We start from the raw sequence: 12,031 nt of genomic DNA on the forward strand, positions 1-12,031 counted from the left end.
TGGAGATGTTTCTCGTACTCCGAATTAAAGGAATGAATATGTACGGAGTTGAGGGAAGGTATAATATTTTTTTAGGCACATACTTCGATGATATATTGCCGCTCAAGTCACAGCTGTCAGAATTTTCACATTTTCTTCGAATGCCGCTTTTTAGGATATTTTTTAAATTAATAAAATAAGATAAAATTATATTATCGAATGATAGGTATGTAGGCTCTATCTACAAGTCTGAATGGAACTAGTGAATGATTTGATGGCATATTATATCAGAAACATTTCTGGCTTTTGTAAAATTTGTGGGCAATCATAATATGATTTAGAATAAAAAATATCTTTTTTACTCTACTGAGGTCCACAAAGAGTAAGTAAAAAAGACTTTGCTGTTCCACAAAATAAAATAAATATTTGCGACCGGTTTCGATACGGCGTATCATCGTCTGGCCACCAGGCCATATATATTTAATTTTTTGGAACAGCAAAGTCTTTCTTTCTTACATTTTGTGCATCATGGTGGACTTCCACCATGCTACCCCACCCACCATCGCATTTAGTGAGGTCATTGCCTAACGACGTGATATATCTCCAACTGGCCGCTTCAATGGTTTTTCATAACTTACTTAGATCGTGTGAAAAGTAATAACTTTGGTGGCTACATAACAACTTTTTCATAGGGATTTTACCTCACACGACTAGCATCACAAGTCTTATAGGCCGTGCTACGCAAGCCCAATCCATTCAAAACTACACCATAGCCATGGCATAAATAAGCAATTCAAATGAAAAACTGAAAGTGTGACTTTCGTGTCCCTGGTTCGGACCAGACGGGAGATGCTTCCTTAGTGGGGAAGAGTATTACGTTCACGTATTGTTCACGTATTTTTTCTCGTATTGTTCACGTATGTGATCGAATATTACTTCAACCACCTAATTCCAAGGTTACCACGTATTACCAAAGCAATTATAATTTTTTCCGAGATTCTGTTTGGATTGCCTACAGAACTGATTCTTGCAATCCAAATATGAGCTTAGGCTACGCTATACCTAGTGGAGCTCGGATCTGAATAGAGCTGTATATAATATTGTACTTGGTCTATAATAGTACACCCAATGGAAGGCCTGGATTAATTCGAGAAATTGCGTTTATCGCAGGGATTTGTTCTTAATTAATAAAAATTGGAGCCTAGTAACTTGCTATTTGGATATCTCTGGATTATCCACGCCTGACATTGTCCACGTAATCGAGAAGTAGAGCTAGACACTCCGAGGGTTTGTTTGTTTGCGGTTGGTGATTTTGATATTGAATATCTTTGACATAGGGGAACTGTAAGTTGAAAAATATTAATGCGACTGTAAATTATAATTAAAATATGTAAATAAGTGATGGAATATTAATGCTAATTATTATTCATTAACTAAGGAACGTATTAGAAGTTATCGCAATGACCTGCCGTCTGTTACAATTTTTGTTTTTTTTTCCCGGCGAACAATTGTAGTATAGATTTCTCGGGTTTTGTACCGGGTCAGGTCCTCCATATCTCCTTCCAACGTTTCGGCAAGCAAATCACCCGTCGTCTTCAGGAATCCAATCAAGACTTGAACTCCTGGAGACGAAACGACGACTTACGAAACCCAAAAAATCATTACTTCACCTACCGTCTGTCATTAGCGAAGCAAGCATGAGCTTCGTGTAGTACGGCCTTAACTATCATACCAAGGAGCGTAATACTGAGTCCTGTTTTACTAACAAGAGAAAAAGGCTATGACCAAGAGCTGCGCTACTACCAATTAACTAAATTACGAGTTAATTAACGAGTGCATTTTGGATGATAAATAGCCCAAGTCGGCGTTGTCGTGTGAAGAGATGGAAAAAGTACTAACACCTTTAGTAAATAAGGAGGCACTTAGTAGAGCTGTCAATTGAACGTCCATTGGGAGGGGGAGGGGTAGAAATTCAAGCTTCCTTTATGAATAAATGTTGACTCATGTGTAAGATACATAGAAATAACGTACCTATACCTGCATACTCTTTGAAATAGGATTGGGGGATGTAAGAAAACATGAAAAGCTAGGAGATGGTGGACGGAAATTAACGCTTTCAAAACGTAACTAACCAGAAACCAGCCCGCAGTGAATGCGAAATTAGGGCTGAAAAGGCTGCGTGGGATGAGGGATAATTTGCTTTTTTTGTGAGTGTGGAATTTGCGTTTAGCACGGCGGCCAGTATGAGGGAGGAAGCAAGCATGGCGTTTGCTCGCTAGGCAGCGCGGGCGTCGGTCCTGCAGCCTAGCGGTGTGGGTGAGTTGGCCACTGACGCGAGCAGAGCGTGAAGCTGTTCGTTCTAATTTGTGCTGACGCATGTTGGCTGGTGATGGAGGTTATGTTAGGTGAATGAGTTGTATTAGAAATCTAGATAATCTTATGCATGTTTACATTTGATTGGAACGATATACCAAACATTTTCGAGCCCCTCTCATAAATTTAAAATAATCCTATGAAACGATGAAGGAAATATACGAATTCTGTGTATTTTATCACGTTTTTGTTATATTTCTTCTATTACTTCCGCGAAATTTTTCGAATGTAACCATAATAATTGTAATAATGTATACATAAACCTTTCTGCAGCACAGTTCATTTCTAGGGTGAAGTTACTTCTGAAAAGTTTGTTAGCTTTGGAGCTAAATTTGGTGCCCTTAATATCCTACTGCTTTCACCGGTGCTGGGCATTTTTACCAAATTTTATTCACTTTTATTTATTATAGTACAGTGCATAGAAAGTTGAAATAAAAAGGGCACATCTAAAGCCTGAATCACACCATCATTTTTTCCGTCACGAAAAGCGATCGCTCAAGTGATCATTTTTATGAATCACACGGTCCTTCCCGCCGTCGGCTTTCGCATCACTTTCAATATCACAGCTCGTTGTCATGGGACCCACATAACGAAAATATACAGCGTGTTTGTTTATCTATGTCGTTCACACGATTGTCAAACCTTGCGCTGCAATCGCTCCATACGGGCATGCGTTCTGATTGGCCGATATGGGCTTTTAGGGACAGTTTTAACCCACGGGAAAAGCGACCGGACAAGTGATGAAAAATTTTATCCTCATCGCTATCGCGGTCGCAAAAAACAATTGCTGGCGGCGATCAGTTGCGAGTGATTACTCTAGTGATCGCGATAGTGATCACTTTTCGCGACGAAAAAAATGATCGTGTGATTCAGGCTTAAGACCCTACCGTCTAGTGTATTTTCTATGTTCTCACTCATCTAAAGAACAATTCTAAGAAGATATATTTAGCCTGTAATACTGCAGTGGCAATGTAAAAGACGATCAAATTGAAACGGACATATATTATGTTGCTCGAAGATCCAAGAGGTTTTGTGAAAACATAATATAACGTATTTAGCACTCAAAGTGTTAACTTAGCTATTTGTACTGCAATTTTTATCGTCCTTCAATAATATCCATACCTCCGTACAACAATCATCACCGTACTACTGCTTTCAGATTCTTACCATCTTTAAATTAAATATTTGTAACTTATGCGATATTATTATATAGTTTTCTTTTTCTTATTGAAGCTAAACAATGGCTTTTCTCTTCAGTCCCAAGGTTATATACGATATATCTGGTAATTTATTATTTTCTGCTCTAAGGGTGCCTCCAAGTGCTGAGCACTGCTTCTATCGTACTTTATACATTCTGATCTTGAGCATACTCAGCTGTTTGCGGAATAATATTTATGATTTATATTATTATGATCTATTTTTGTAGATAAAATTAGGCCAACGCAAATTATCTGCGGTAAATACACGTTCAGGTCTGAAGAGGCTGTTGATTTCATATTAATTGATTTCCGAATGCTTGCGAGCTATTCTTCGGATCTCGATGATTTAGATGTTGGCCGGATTATTCCACTGTCTTTGTGGAAATATAAGACGGGTTTGACACGTCTGGGTTGGGAAAAACATGTGTCGCAGTAGGAAGGGTGTATTGTGCGTGTTTATACTGGGAAGCGGTTGAGCTTGACAAGGGGAGGAAAGGAAACGGAGTCAGTTTAGAGACTCAGTGAAGTCAAAAGTCGGAAGAAGAGGCAAAGAATGGGGAAGGAGTGAAGAAGGAAAAGAATTGAATCCCATTGGGCGAGAGAAGCGAATAGTGGCGAGGGTCGCCTTGTTGCCGCCACGTGGGGACCATGAAAAATTGAACAGACCCTAGCGTCACGGTGCGGGAGGAAATGGAGGCATGAATTGTGGGGTGGGCTCCCTTGGGAGGTTGTATGGAGGAGAGGGTGAGGGGAAATGGTTGGTTACACTGCCGCCCCTGAAATTCATTCGCGTGAATAAATGAATCCAAACACATGTCCTTGCTTGTAATTTCCCGGATTAGCTTCATTCGTATTGATCACTCATTTATATTTATCTTATACCTCCTACCATCAAAACATACTGCATCCCCTTCTATCACTGAAAAAAATTGATTATTTTCCAGATCAGTTTTTCTCTCCAACCGGTCGATACATGGTCGAAACCGAATGGATACTAAAATTACAATAGAGAAGTATATTTTCAGTGGTGGTTGAAATAATGTCCGCTAAGTACTAGCTCCATCCATACCTTCTGTCTCATACGTATCTCATCTAAAAGATGCCTCTCCTCACCCACCATATCCAGCACTTCGTCGTTTCTCCCCTTCTCCGTCCACTTCACCTTCTCCAATCTTCGCCACAACCACATCTCGAATGCCTGGAGTCTCCTCTCGCTACTCATTATAACTTGTATACTTGGGGTAATCGATGTGCTTAAGGATTCACCTCGAGTATAAAGTGGCAGAACAAGGCATCCGAGTGTCCATTAGTCACATGATGTTATGCAAAAAATATTGGTTGATTGGTGCCGACTTGGACTACGCTTCCCCCAAAAATGCATGCAGTAATTTACTCGTAATGGCGCAGCTCTCCATCATAGCTTTTACCCCAAGTAGGCAAAACACGGCTGAGTATAGCACTCCTCGGTATGGCAGATTAAGTCGACCGGCGAGAAGCACATACCTGTCTCGCAGGTGAAAGACAATAGTTATTGCGATTACTTTCCAAGGCGTATATTAGTTAATTAATTATAATTATCATTGATATTCCATAAATTACTATAATAATAATCCTATCAATATTTAATACACTCCTTGTTCCCCAAAGTTAAGAAAGTTCAATCCGAAATTCTCCTTATGAATTTGGGATTGGGATAAAAAGCTTAACTATTGCCAACCTTTAACATTTACGCGAAGTGACTGCCAAATTTGTATTATTACTGCCTTTCCATCGAACCATTCCGTTTGAAATCAATTGGATGTGTTTTTTTTAGCTCGACTCATTTTTTATCAGAAATTATTTATTTTCTTTCTTCACTCAGAGAAGTACCACATGCAAAATTGAAGTTAAAAATCCATAGGATTTTTGTACTATTGCTAACAAAGGATGCTATGCTAATTTGGTATTCCGGGATTGCATGTTTTCTTTTTACCCATACATGGATATCAATATTCAAAAGAAAAATTTTGCTCAACAGGGTAATTTTCACAGGATTTCAGTACCTACCGTCACATTTAGAATGACCTTTGCAGTTTCAATTAATTTTCTGAAGGCCACTATCGCTATTTACTCACCATAACGACGTTATTGATGCAAAATCTTACTAATTATTACAGAATTATAAGCAATAGGAACTTGGGCACTTTCAAGACCATATTATGAATACGTAATGGATTTCTAGAGCTCCAGCATAAAAGGACTATGTTTTTTTACCAATATTTTACTAGAATATTCTCCTTATCAATATTTTATTGGAATATCATTCTGTGCTAACTACGACAATGAAACTTTTTCTGCATATGGTAAACATTTTATATTTACCCATTTATTCAAAAGTTCAAGGTCTTTCAGTACATCCGAGTTAAATTATTATTCTCAAATATTTTACTTTTTTCATTACATTTTGTGACTACTGGGCACTTGGGTGCTTTATTTGCCATTCTATACTGCAGGTGAACTCTCAACGGTGGATTAGAACAGAAATTGAATAGAGATGATGATGCTTTATGATTGTCATTATCCCCCTAAAATGCAATACATATCATGAATTATACTTTTCATCTCAATTATCATCTGCATGAGTATTATCCAAAGTAATTTGCATTTCCTGGGCACTGAGATTGGAACTTGCTCGTGTTCTAATCGCTAGAGACGATAGATCATTGCAAAGGACACTGTGAATGCCGCTATTGGCAATATCTTGTTATTTTACTATCTTTCGCGCCTAGGTTTCCCTGGCGTTCTCTATCGGTTCTATATCCGCGTCTGTCGTTTATAGTTGACTATAGTTTCGAAACTACAGTTTCAGACTACTATAGTACAGTTTTGAAAGCCGGATGGCTTTCGAAAGCACTGGCCGTCCTCCTCTGTGCGCTGATTGGTCAGTACTCTCTTCAACACGTTGCTGATTGGGTAGCCATTTTCCATCTTAGAAATCCATAAAACACAAAATATCAACATGGCGGCGAAGGCGAAGGTATATCAGGCAGTGAAAAATCAACACTTCTCACCTTCGAACTGAAGTCGAAAGAAGGATGACTTTCGAAACTGTAGTTAAATAAATGACAGACGCAGCTGGGGAAACCGGAACTTGGTAGGCATAATTTTACCATCTTTATTTCACCTCTAATTTAAGAAGACATGGAGACGGGACAACTTAGTTGGCCACATTATGAGGCATCATGGCCTGATGAAAACAATAGTAAAAGGACAGTTGGGGGGGAAGAAAAGGGATGGCCTCCAATTTTACATAGTACAAATAATAAAGGACGTAAAAGAGACAAAATACGTCGCTATTAAAAGGCTGGCGGATGGGAGAGCTGCGTCAAACTAATCTTTGGATTTATGTCTAATAGTGTACGCTGAAATTACGCTTGAGTATGAATGCAAAAAAGATATTTTATGCTTATTTTGAGATCTCATGACAATAACAGGGAAAAAATTTGATAGGTAAAAGTTATTCAACCTTCTCTGCTGAAGATTCGCTCCCATAGAGAAACATACTTCATATGTATACAGGGTAGATTGCCACATTTTGAGGCATGATGGCCTGCTGAAGAAAATCGTTGAAGGACAGGTGAAGGGGAAGAAGGGCAAGGGACGGCGCCGAATGAATTACATTGGATAGGTTGTGAAATGATGTAAAAGTGCAGAAATATGTCGCTATGAAAAGGTGGGAATGGAAAGGAGGGAGGAATGTAGTGCTGCATCATACCAATCTTAGGATTGTTGACTATGATGATGATGATGAAGAGATGTAGATGTCCCGTCTTCCCTCCTCCCCTCACTCATTCAAGCGTGCAAATCTGCACTACTCTTACCTTCGCTGCCGCAGCCATCAACATCCCTACCCCCTCCACAGATACGCTCGGCCTCCCCGCCTGCCATCTCGGCGTGGCCGTTACGCAATATGCGGTTTCCGCATAAATGGAATTCATAATGAAGCAGCCAGGCGGTTTCCAAGGATAGGTACGCGTAGAGGATAAGCCCTTACAGTGGGACGGTTTTGGTCTATGAACGGAAATAGGTGTAGAGGACAGATCCATTTAAATTGCAGCAATGTGGCCATATAGCTAACTAGACCAGTACAAAAATTGTCCTGCCTGACCAAACTCTATATTCGATAATTGTGGTTGAAATGAACTAAAATATACCTAGTACCAAAGTTCTTAAGACCGTTTTACACGGGCATGTCAATTTGCAGATTAGCACTGAAAATATGTTCAACTTGCAAAAATGCGAGCTCTGAACTAGAGCAGGGGAAATTTTACCGTCTCCCATCCACCCATTCTCGCATGTAATTTAGCAATTCACCGCTTTACGTGACGCAATTTTGACTGCGCCTTCGTGCATACGTCAGATTGCGCAATGACGTGCCCCGTGTAAAATGGCCTTCAGAGCATAATCGTAATCAAGGTCAGAGGTTCAGTAATCTGAAGCCACGTTTACACCTTGAAGAATAAATAAACATTTGCAATTTTCCAAGATTATATAAACTTTTATTCCGACCAAGATTTCGATGTTACTACATTATCTTCAAGGCACAAAATGGTGTATTGCTCATTCAATTTACATATTTTTCTTAACCCTTAACTGCATGAATTTCTAAATACGTGCCAATTTTTTTCCTTTTAAAAATATACATAAACACCTCAATTACTACATTTCAATAACATTTTCTGCTATTTTTTATGGTTATAGACAACATTTACATTTAATGTATACGTACCACACATGATACACATACTCATTGAAAGATTCTCATTGGCGCCCGCACCTTAGCTGATTACGTTTTTATAATCATACCATATTTGTACTGATTACCTACCTTGGAGATGGCTTGGAAAAATCTTCAGGATGTCATTGCGAAGAGTGGAATTTCTTCTACATAATGAAAATCTGATCACCTATAACACCTACTTACTGCTTCGAGAACCGCATACTGTAGCGGCGGGGGGCGTCCTATCTGGTGCTCCATGCGTAAGAGATGAAGAATTGTCCTTTCGGATATGATTGGCACTGAGTTTAGAGTATAGAAAGTGATACAAAATGCAGTAAAGGGTTAGCTATATTGGGGGAAGGAAGGGAAAAGGGGAGGGGGTGGAGATGAAACAACCTGGCCCTTATATGTCTTGGTCTTCTTTACAGGTTCATGAGTCATCACCCGTCGTTACTCTAGCTCCCTATGAGGGAAATGGATAATTAAATTATTTAGTGAGTTCAGAAATTATTTCATGAGCAACTAGCTGAATAAAAATGACGGCATACTAATGCATTCATTTGGGTGCCTAATCACACGCCGCGGCGCGTCGGTGGGTTCATTTCAGGGATTTTATTACGGTTAACATGAGTGGTTTCTAACTAAGAAAAGCGAGGCAATTAGCAAATCTCGAAAGGCTTGTTTTTCTATCTTCCTACTTATGGCTCATCGACGCTAGACCTGACAGACGAAAAAGCCTGTGGGAACGCCTGTATTCATATAGAACGGTATAAACTGCCGAACATTAGACCTTAGTTGCTATGATATTCGTAATGGTAGGTATACATTTAATGTACTCGCCCTGTTAATTTGTAATTCATAATGCATTTCCTCAAAATTTATTTTCATACCTCCTCCGCATCCTACTTTTCAAGTCTACCTTCACGGCAAGATATTTTATATTAGGAATTCCCCTGATTATTTCCTGAAGAATATTTACACATCTAACCATGCGTCCAAGGGACACATGTTCAATCGCTCCCTCTTCCCGAACCTTGAGACTGATATGCACAGCTCAGTTTATACAAGGAAATCATGTTGTGGATAGTTGATTACATGGAGTTAACATTACAGAGCCCTTGGGAGCGTTGCTACTCTCGCTATCATAAACAAACACCGTTCATTGACGCCTTTTGTGAGATTCTCAAGACAAACTTCATACTACCCACAGCTTTGGAAATTGTCCTTGACCAAGTGAGAGGCGCCCATTTGAAGATAGTGTTAGAATTGTTGTAGTATAAGTTTTTATTAGTTGCATAGAAATGGAGAGGGTGTTGCAATCATTAAGGAAGTAGACTGGAATGATTCAGACTTAACGTGTCATTTATGAGGCGGTTACAATTTCTGATAAAAAGAGATAATGTGAAATGATCTTGAAATAGATTATGAGATATCAGGGCTGGATGATAAAAAAGACAAGTGAGGAAAGGAAGAAAATAAGCATTACCTATCGACTGCGATATTTTAATCTCAAGATATCACACTCACTCACTCCTGTGGCCATTAAAAGGTGATTTTTGGCCTCGCAAACAAATTGTGTACAGAGTCCTCTGTTCTGCACGATTTTCTAATTCTACTTTGTCTTCGTCTTCCCCGTGGGCACCATCCATCTGGTTGACCTCTCCACACTATTCTTATCATTGCATACTCTTCGTCTCTTGCTACATGGCCAAGCAACCTACTTTTGCTACTCCTTATCACAGCCACAATATCTGGTCCTCTGTACAGATTCCTGAGCTTTCTGTTTTTCAATATTCTTCAAAATTTGGACCGTATATCTTTTACAATATTTTATTTACAAAAGTTATTAACTTCTCCTGGGTCCGTTTCGGTAGGCTCCATACTTCCAGAGTGCAATATGACTAGGTGAGTTATAACGGGTGACACTCTAACATTTCAATTTAATGTTATTTACTATTATTTTGATATTAATTAACCAGTATGTGAATTAGTGATTGCTAATGTTTATCATCATACCAGTAGAAAGGGTACGAAACATTTTTTGTCACTTTTCGATCACTTAAAAGTTTCCGTTTGCATGTTAAATATCGAAAACCTAACAATATTTCAGAATCACACTTTTTAAAGACAAGAGCGAGAAAATTATTTCAGGAGGGAAATCACATTATTTTCGACACTAATTAAAACTGAATCACTGTATCTTTCTTTATATGAGTTTATTCTTCAATAATTTTGATAGACTCCAGTAACATCCATTAGCTGTATTTGACCCCATATGCATCTATTCCTCTTTTTATTTTGGCTGTAAGTGGTAACTTACAAATATTTAAATTATGTAAATATATATACTTATATATTTTTATAAAATACCTACCATGTGAAACTTTAAATACGATGTGGAAGATCCCTCTTCTGGAAATGTCTTATTGGATTCAGTTTATTCATACCAGTTACTGTTATGCAGAGCGATAATTAGGATGCATAGGCTCCCATATTTATACCTGTGATCAGTCGCCCCCTAAAGGCTTATGAGAAAAGTGTTCACCCGTCTTCACTCTAGGTCACGTAGAGATAAATGAATACTTAAATTATTTAGTGAGTTCTCAAATTATTGCAATGAAAAAATAAGTGAATACAAAAGATAAAATACTTTCACATTCATTTGGGTGTATGGGCATTCGCCAGTGTGTGCAATTTGGGGCGTCTATTTCTGTTATCATGACCGGTTGCTAGTGAAGCAATGTGGAGAAATTACTAACTCTAAAAACGTTTGTTTTTTATCTTCCTTTGATTGGTAAACACTAGCTAACCCTGAGAGATAAAAGGGCATGAGGGAATGACTGTATTCCTATCGAGCGGCTTGAATTGCCGAATCCCAGAACTTAGTTGTCATGAATTTTGCACTGGTATTCATTGAATGTAATGACCCTGGTAATTTGTCATTCATTATCCATTTTCTCCCATTTTATCTTCATACCAACTCCTACCCAACATACCCTACCCCTGCGAGGATGAATTGGTTTAGAAGTTCAAGCACCTCCCAAAATTATTGGAAAAAACATTCTATAACGAAACTACGAATCTGAGTCAGTAATTAAGTCGCAAATTTGTAAGTTTTCCTTTTAACGTTTGGAATTACGCGCCAATCTTTTGTCAGCAGATTCATCAAGCGAGTTCTGATTTATCCCCCACTGATTTTCCTTTAGTAGGGTGCCTAAGAGCCTAGTAGGCCTAAGAAATTATTTGGGGGGCAGACATTTTGATACAGATGATGCTGTAATCTATGAGATTTTATGTTGGCTGCGAAAGCAACCAAAGACTTACTTTACTGCTGGCTCCGTCAGTAGCGTCACATTTTGGAATGCAATTTGTCCCGCGGAGTCCCACAGACGCCATTTAGTAATGGTTAAGTAAAATACAGGCCAGTAGAAATAACTGTTTTAACTGCAAAAAAAATCATTCATATAATACGTAATTTCATGGGGTATCAAAAATGTGCATAATAATGATGGAGATATTCATATTAATAAAATACTTATTGCACGTTTTTTTACAGCAGTAATAGATTCATTCATGAGATATGTTGATTACAATCATAAATGTGTAGCGAAAAGTCGCGTACCCCAAATTTAATGCTTTAAATTGATGCTGATACTCTTTTTTAAATTCTTAAACGCATTTAAAAACTTTTCAATGAATATCTCGAAGAAATTACCATATA

Source organism: Ischnura elegans, chromosome 9, assembly GCF_921293095.1.
Source record: "Ischnura elegans chromosome 9, ioIscEleg1.1, whole genome shotgun sequence".
Taxonomy (NCBI): Eukaryota; Metazoa; Arthropoda; class Insecta; order Odonata; family Coenagrionidae; genus Ischnura; species Ischnura elegans.